The sequence below is a fragment of the Giraffa tippelskirchi genome, chromosome 12 (genome assembly GCF_054371585.1).
Source record: "Giraffa tippelskirchi isolate mGirTip1 chromosome 12, T2T-mGirTip1v1.2.pri, whole genome shotgun sequence".
NCBI classification, from domain to species: Eukaryota; Metazoa; Chordata; class Mammalia; order Artiodactyla; family Giraffidae; genus Giraffa; species Giraffa tippelskirchi.
Window position 1 is genome coordinate 13,279,689 of NC_137286.1, and position 7,810 is coordinate 13,287,498.

Consider the following 7,810-nt stretch of genomic DNA (forward strand, 5'->3'; position numbering starts at 1 on the left):
GAGAGATAAGAAAGCCTTCCTCAGCGATCAGTGCAAACAAATAGAGGAAAACAACAGAATGGGAAAGACTAGAGACCTCTTCAAGAAAATTAGAGATACCAAAGGAACATTTCATGCAAAGATAGGCTTGATAAAGGACAGAAATGGTATGGACCTAACAGAAGCAGAAGATATTAAGAAGAGGTGGCAAGAATACACAGAAGAACTGTACAAAAAAGATCTTCACAACCCAGATAAGCACGATGGTGTGATCACTCACCTAGAGCCAGACATCCTGGAATGTGAAGTCAAGTGGGCCTTAGAAAGCATCACTATGAACAAAGCTAGTGGAAGTGATGGAATTCCAGTTGAGCTATTTCAAATCCTCAAAGGTGATGCTGTGAAAGTGCTGCACTCGATATGCCAGCAAATTTGGAAAACTCAGCAGTGGCCAGAGGACTGGAAAAGGTCAGTTTTCGTTCCAATCCCAAAGAAAGGCAATGCCAAAGAATGCTCAAACTACCGCACAATTGCACTCATCTCACACGCTAGCAAAGTAATGCTCAAAATTCTCCAAGCCAGGCTTCAGCAATACGTGAACCGTGAACTTCCAGATGTTCAAGCTGGTTTTAGAAAAGGCAGAGGAACCAGAGATCAAATTGCCAATATCCGCTGGATCATCGAAAAAGCAAGAGAATTCCAGAAAAACATCTATTTCTGCTTTATTGACTATGCCAAAGCCTTTGACTGTGTGGATCACAATAAACTGTGGAAAATTCTGAAAGAGATGGGAATACCAGACCATCTGACCTGTCTCTTGAGAAACCTGTATGCAGGTCAGGAAGCAACAGTTAGAACTGGACATGGAACAACAGACTGGTTCCAAATAGGAAAAGGAGTACATCAAGGCTGTATATTGTCACCCTGCTTATTTAACTTCTATGCAGAGTACCTCATGAGAAACGCTGGGCTGGAAGAAACACAAGCTGGAATCAAGATTGCCGGGAGAAATATCAATAACCTCAGATATGCTGATGACACCACCCTTATGGCAGAAAGTGAAGAAGAACTGAAGAGCCTCTTGATGAAGGTGAAGGAGGAGAGTGAAAACGTTGGCTTAAAGCTCAACGTTCAGAAAACTAAGATCATGGCATCTGGTCCCATCACTCCATGGGAAATAGATGGGGAAACAGTGGAAACAGTGTCAGACTTTACCTTTTTGGGCTCCAGAATCACTGCTGATGATGACTGCAGCCATGAAATTAAAAGACGCTTACTCCTTGGAAGGAAGGTTATGGCCAACCTAGATAGCATGTTTAAAAGCAGAGACATTACTTTGCCAACAAAAGTCCATCTAGTCAAGGCTATGGTTTTTCCAGTGATCATGTATGGATGTGAGAGTTGGACGGTGAAGAAAGCTGAACGCCGCAGAATTGATGCTTTTGAACTGTGGTGTTGGAGAAGACTCTTGAGAGTCCCTTGGACTGCAAGGAGATCCAATCAATCCATCCTAAAGGAGATCAATCCTGGGTGTTCATTGGAAGGTCTGATGTTGAAGCTGAAGCTCCAATACTTTGGCCACCTCATGCGAAGGGTTGACTCATTGGAAAAGACCCTAATGCTGGGTAGGATTGGGGGCGGGAGGAGAAGGGGACGACAGAGGATGAGATGGTTGGATGGCATCACCGACTCGATGAACATGGGTTTGGGTAGACTCCGGGAGTTGGTGATGGACAGAGAGGCCTGGCGTGCTGCAATTCATGGGGTCGCAGAGAGTCAGACACGACTGAGCGACTGAACTGAACTGAACTGTGGTTTGTCCTAACTCTCCTTTGGTCCCCAACCTAGATCAGTTTACAGGAGAATCTGTCATGTTAGATCCTGTCTCTGAATAAATTGGTTATATCTTGTGAACATTTCTCAGGATCAAATTAAAAAAAGAGATCACTTTCTGATTTGCCATCGTGCCATTCATAAATCTCAGAGATTATGGTTGTGATAAAATTGATAATCATTCTAGTCAATTTTTTTTTCTGTTTTAATCATATTTTTAAGAACATATAGTTTTCCTTTGGGACTTAGAAGAAAAAATTAACCCTCTGAAAACAAATTGATCTATCTAAAATGAATTATTAATGTATGGCAAAACAAATACAATATTGTAAAGTTTAAAAATAGATAAATAAACTAATTAAAAAAAATAAAATGAATTATTGCAAATAAACAGCAATCTTAGAAAAAAAATCAATTTTGTTAATAGAGATGCAATTATCACAGTCTCATTCCTGGCAATGTATTTTTTTGAAACAGGAGCTTAAAATAATTCTCTCTTTATCAAGAATTTTTTATATTTCTTTTCCATCTTGTCTTTTCTTTCAGCAAATTGTTTGCTATACATAGTCATTACTAAGTATCTGTTGAATGAATGAAAAAAGGATACTTCAAATCTGTTTATCTCTAGCAGAATTAATCAGGGAAAGAGAATTAGATGTTAAAAATTGAAAACTGAAATAAAAAATACCAAGTTAAAGATTCTAAGTAACAGTAAGCATTTTCAACGTGTGTGTATATGTGTGGGGCAGCCGAATGGGAGGGACCATTTGAACTTAAAAAGAATTCCTGTAAGGGAAAATGTTTGATCCATAGACCACTGTAAGAAGATGTAACTCATTTTGTGGTAGTAATTTAGGAAGAACGTCAGAAAAAACAAAGGTTGGTAATATAGAAATGATTGTCAGTGGAGAAGTTCTGTTCAGTGAGTTGGTCTCGGATCACACAATCCCCCTACAACTGGGGAAATCTGGGCCTCATAACATTCACTCACTCTAATCACCCTGAAGTTTCAGGAATTTATAGGTTTTCTTATGAATCTAAGAGCTAGTTTCAGGGTCCTGCTGTAGCTTCCAAGATGGAACCTGATACGCCTGAGAGAATGAATGAAGAAAGGGGAGGGAACAGGAGCCCCAGAGCTGCCAGTGGAAGGAGAGAGGAAGGGGGAGGGTTGGGGGAGAGGAGCCTCAGGCTGCATGCCATCCTAAAAAAGTCTCAGCCAGGGGTGAACCTAGGAACAGGATTGCCTTTAGAAGAGTTTCATGTCAAGCAGAAATGGTCAGTTCTAAGTCCCTCCTGGTGCAGGCCTCCCTTGTTTGAGAGCAGCCGAGGGAGGGCATTGCCCCCAGGGAACACTGCAGGGAAATGAAGTGGGGAAGCTGGAGGCTGTCTGCTGACTTCATCCTCAGTTGCAGGTTCTCTGGAGCAGAGACCTGAGCCGATACCTCCGTGGCTACCATTCGCCACGGGCACCTGGAAATCTGATTTCATGCTGGGTTACTTGTATGCTGCTGCTGCTGCTGCTGCTAAGTCGCTCCAGTCGTGTCCAACTCTATACGACCCCATAGATGGCAGCCCACCAGGCTCTGCCGTCCCTGGGATTCTCCAGGCAAGAACACTGGAGTGGGTTGCCATTTCCTTCTCCAATGCATGAAAGTGAAAAGTGAAAGTGAAGTCGCTCAGTCATGCCCAACTCTTCGCGACCCCATGGACTGCAGCCTACCAGGCTCCTCCGTCCATGGGATTTTCCAGGCAAGAGTACTGGAGTGGGTTGCCTTTGCTTTCTCCGGGTTACTTGTATAGGACCCAACCCACTCAGTGGGTTGCCATTTCCTCCTCCAGGGGATCTTCCTGATGCAAGAATCGAATCTGCATCTCCTGCATTGCAGTCAAATTCTTTACCATCTGAGCCACCAGCAAAGCCTTTTGGTGTCAGTTGAATACTTAACCCGTTGGTGTCAGTTAAATAAGACTTCAAACATGTTTTCTGGAAGGAGGATGCAGAGGAGGAATCTAATGTTGGATAAATAAGACATAATTAAGTCCTTGGATACATGAATCTGAGAAGTTAGTAGTAGGTAGGTAAGTTCTTAAAGCATGATGAAAGTAATATGTGAGATACCAACTTGACTGGTGAGAAGAGGATAATTTGAAAAGGCTAGAGCAGGGACTTCCCTGGTGGTGCAGTGGCTAACACTCTGCACTCCCAATACAGGAGGCCCAGATTCAATCCCTGGTCAGGGAATTAGATCCCACATGTCGCAACTAAGACCTGACACAGACAAATAAATAAATAAAACAAATAAATATTTAAAAAAGAAAAGACAAACTAGAAAAATAGTTGTTAGGATGCTATTGCAGCAATCCACAACTGAAGTAGTGAGGCCCCAACTTGCGGTGGTGAGAGTAGAATCGCAAGGAAAGGATGAATCAAAAACTATGACATTCATATGAAAATTGATTAAATGCAGGAGAAAAGAAACATTGGGGAGAAGAAAGAAGTCTGAGGTAACGTCAAGATTTTGAGTCTGGGAGAATAAGAAAATGGGAGAAGTGCAAGGCGAGCTGTTCCCTGGTGAATTACAGATCTGCCGTGCTCAGTGAAAATCTACATTTTGTGTATGAATTAACAGTTTTTAAACATTTAATTGCACTCAGTGGTAAAGAATTCGACTGCCAATCCAGGAGATGTGGTTTCAATCCCTGGGTTGGGACGATCCCCTGGAGAAGGAAATGGCAACCCACTCCAGCATTCTTGCCTGGGAAATCCCATGGCCAGAGAAGCCTGGCAGGCTACAGTCCATGGGGTCATAAAAGAGTTAGATACCACTAGCAACTAAACAACAACAAAGATTTAATAGATTTAAATAATATCTTGGGCAAGATGGATTGCAATATAAAAGTATATTATGATTCTTCTGTTTGAGTTGTATAATTTTTCCATTTGTTTGTTGTTATTAAAAAATGTATAACCAACATCATGTGTTTTATATTATTTAGGAGAGAATAAATTACACTTTTCCTGTTACTCTGATGTTAAAACTGTAAAAGAATAACATAGTCAAGTATTTTCTTACCTCCAGTAACATGGTGAGTTACAGATATGGGATATATTATGCATTGTCATTATAATATTTTTAATGCAAGCGTGCTAAGTCACTTCAGTCGTGTCCAACTCTTTCTGACCCTATGGACTGTAGCCCACCAGGTCCTCTGTCCATGGGATTCTCCAGGCACGAATACTGGAGTGGGTTGCCATGCCCTCCTCCAGGGGATCTTCCCAACCCAGGGACTGAACCTGAGTCTCCTGAGGCTCCTGCATTGCAGGCAGATTCTTGACTGCTGAGCCACCAGGGAAGCCCAATATTTTTAGTATTTATAATCAATAGAATGTGTTCTTTCACTTATTGTCTATTATTTTCAGGATAGGGTCTAAAATAAACACTTACCTTTCTCACACCCATGCTTTATACATTTTGTAGAGATTTAACTTTTCTTTTTAAAGGATTTGTCTTATCTATTCTCTACCAGAGTCTATATTATCCTTTTTATGATTTGGAGAGTTTTTTCCTAAATAAAGAAATTTTACAATAGCTTATGAACACCTTTTGAAAATATAACAGATCAACCTGTGTTAAATTTTATAATGTAAATGTAGATTTGCCATTATTAGGAGCAGAAATCTTATCATACAAGTAACTGAGTCTGTCTCCAGCATTCTGGGTACCATTTACTGAGCCCACTTTGGGGGAGACATAATTCAAATAAACTATAACTTTTTTCCTTTAAAAATATTTTTATAAACCTATAAAAAATAGCCCCTAGAGAAGGAAATGGCAACCCACTCCAGTATTGTTGCCTGGAAAATTCCTTGGACAGAGGAGCCTGGCGGGCTACAGGTCATGGGGTTGCAAAGAGTCAGACATGACTAAGTGACTGAGAATACATAAAAATAGCTGATCATGTCATCAGTAAACTTGGTCAAAATGAATCTGACGTATACTGAAAAAAATAAATCTGCCTCTGATCAGTAGAAGTCTTATTTAAATGTTGAATGAGGTGAAATCAGTCTGGCAAAAGGTCAACAGGGACTGAGTTGTAAGTAGGGATATGGGGCAGACCAGGAGGGAAAGGTCTGTGAAAGAAAACTTCTTCAGGGAACTCTGTAAATGGCAGAACTTCTTAGACTGAGTCATTTTATGCTAAAGAGTTTGGAGATTTACTCAGTTGGTCCCTGATTAGGGAGGGGCAGGGCATTGTTCAACAGCCCCAAGATCTGCATCTGTGGTCCTCCTAGAGAACTTGTTTGCTTACTGACCCAGAATCTTTCACTGTTGGTATTTGAAGAGGAAGTCACGTGCTCTGGCAAACTTGGATTGATTCCTGAATTGGAGGATAAAACATAATAATCATAAAATATACAATTTATTGAATGCTTACTGTATTCTTGGACTGCAAGGAGATCAAACCAGCCAATCCTAAAGGAACTCAATCCTGAGAATTCACTGGAAGGACTGATGCTGAAGCTCTAATACTTTGGCCACCTGATGTGAAGAGCCAATTCATTAGAAAAGACCCTGAAGCTGAGAAAGATGGAAGGCAGGAGGAGAAGGGGACAACAGAGGATGAGATGGTGGGATGGCATCACTGACTCGATGGACGTGAGTTTGAGCAAGTTCTGGGAGATAGTGAGGGACAGAGAAGCCTGGCATGCTACAGTCCATGGGGTCACAAAGAGTCAGACACAACTGAGCAACAACAACAGCAACAATAACTGTATTCTAGGTACTTTACATACACGCTGTTGCTTAAAACAACCCTTTGAGGTAAGTAGACTTTTCATATTACCAATGGGAAAACTGAGGCTCAGAATAGTTGAGTATCTTGCTTACACAGTAAATGGCAGAGTGGAAATCTGAACTCATGTCTCAACATTCAGAGTCACAAGACCCCCTAGTCTGGTGAGAGGATATAGGACAGGATCCCCCTCTTACTAGGCGACAGCATCAGGCATGGCTCCTCAGAGGGCTTCTGGTAGCTGTCCATACAGCCCTGTAGGCGTGGTTCTCCTCCACCCCCAGTGGAGGGCTCAGTTCAAGGACATAAGACTCACATCACGGGGAGGGGAGCTGCCCTACTTTAGAAGCCCCACTTCCTAGAGGAGTAAAATCGCTTGTGACAACTTTATAGGCATATTTTCCAGGTGACTAGAGTCAGCACACTCAGGGAAGCCCAAGGGAGATCAAGCATTTTTAGTTCTCACAGCTTCCCAATCAGGAATCATTTTTACCACAAGCAATACTGCCTGGTAACACAGTCAACACACCTTATTGATCAGGTTACCAAAGAAGCAGAATTAGAAAGTTAACAGGAGTTCAAACACTCATGCAGAAGTTTTTTGTTAACCCAATGAAAAGAATTTTGTTAACCCTTTATGCACTAATCTAATCTAGTCCTAATCTAGTTCTCTGCCAAGAACTAGGTATGTTTTAAGCAATCACTTTCTGGGTCTCTAGCCCATCATCTATAAAATGAGGGCATTTTACTACAACTTCCATTATTCCATCCTGAATCATATTGTGGTAGAGTGAAAGGAGTCCTATATTAAAAGTAGAAAATCTAGGTTCTAATTCCTTTAACTGGCTCTCCTACTTATTAGCTATCTAACCTGGGAATAATATTACCTGCTCACAATGTTAGGATAAGGATAAAAGATTAGAATACACTTGATAAGGCTTTGAAAACTACATAATATTACAAAATATAAATGAAGAAGACTAACATTTACTATATACCACTTATGTTACAGACGTAAGCTATTTTCAAAAGAATATCTGTTAGTTTTAATCTTTACTATAATAAAGTTAACTAATTTTCCTGGGGTCCTCACCCTGAATGTTGCAGAGCCCCAATTCACACAAGATTGCCTTGTTCTAAAAGCCCATGTCTCTTCACTGTTATCAGTTTTAGTAATATAATCTGTAATTCTGAAACTATAAAG

At 40.9% G+C, this 7,810-nt stretch overlaps 1 long non-coding RNA gene across 1 annotated transcript; it reads left to right on the top strand.

Annotated features, from left to right (window-relative positions):
- The first annotated feature begins 2,163 nt into the window (after positions 1-2,163).
- LOC145528971 (uncharacterized) lies at positions 2,164-5,825 on the top strand. Its single transcript, XR_014070823.1, has 2 exons — positions 2,164-4,466; positions 5,058-5,825. It is a non-coding gene; the product is annotated as an uncharacterized LOC145528971 (long non-coding RNA).
- The last annotated feature ends 1,985 nt before the right edge of the window (positions 5,826-7,810 follow it).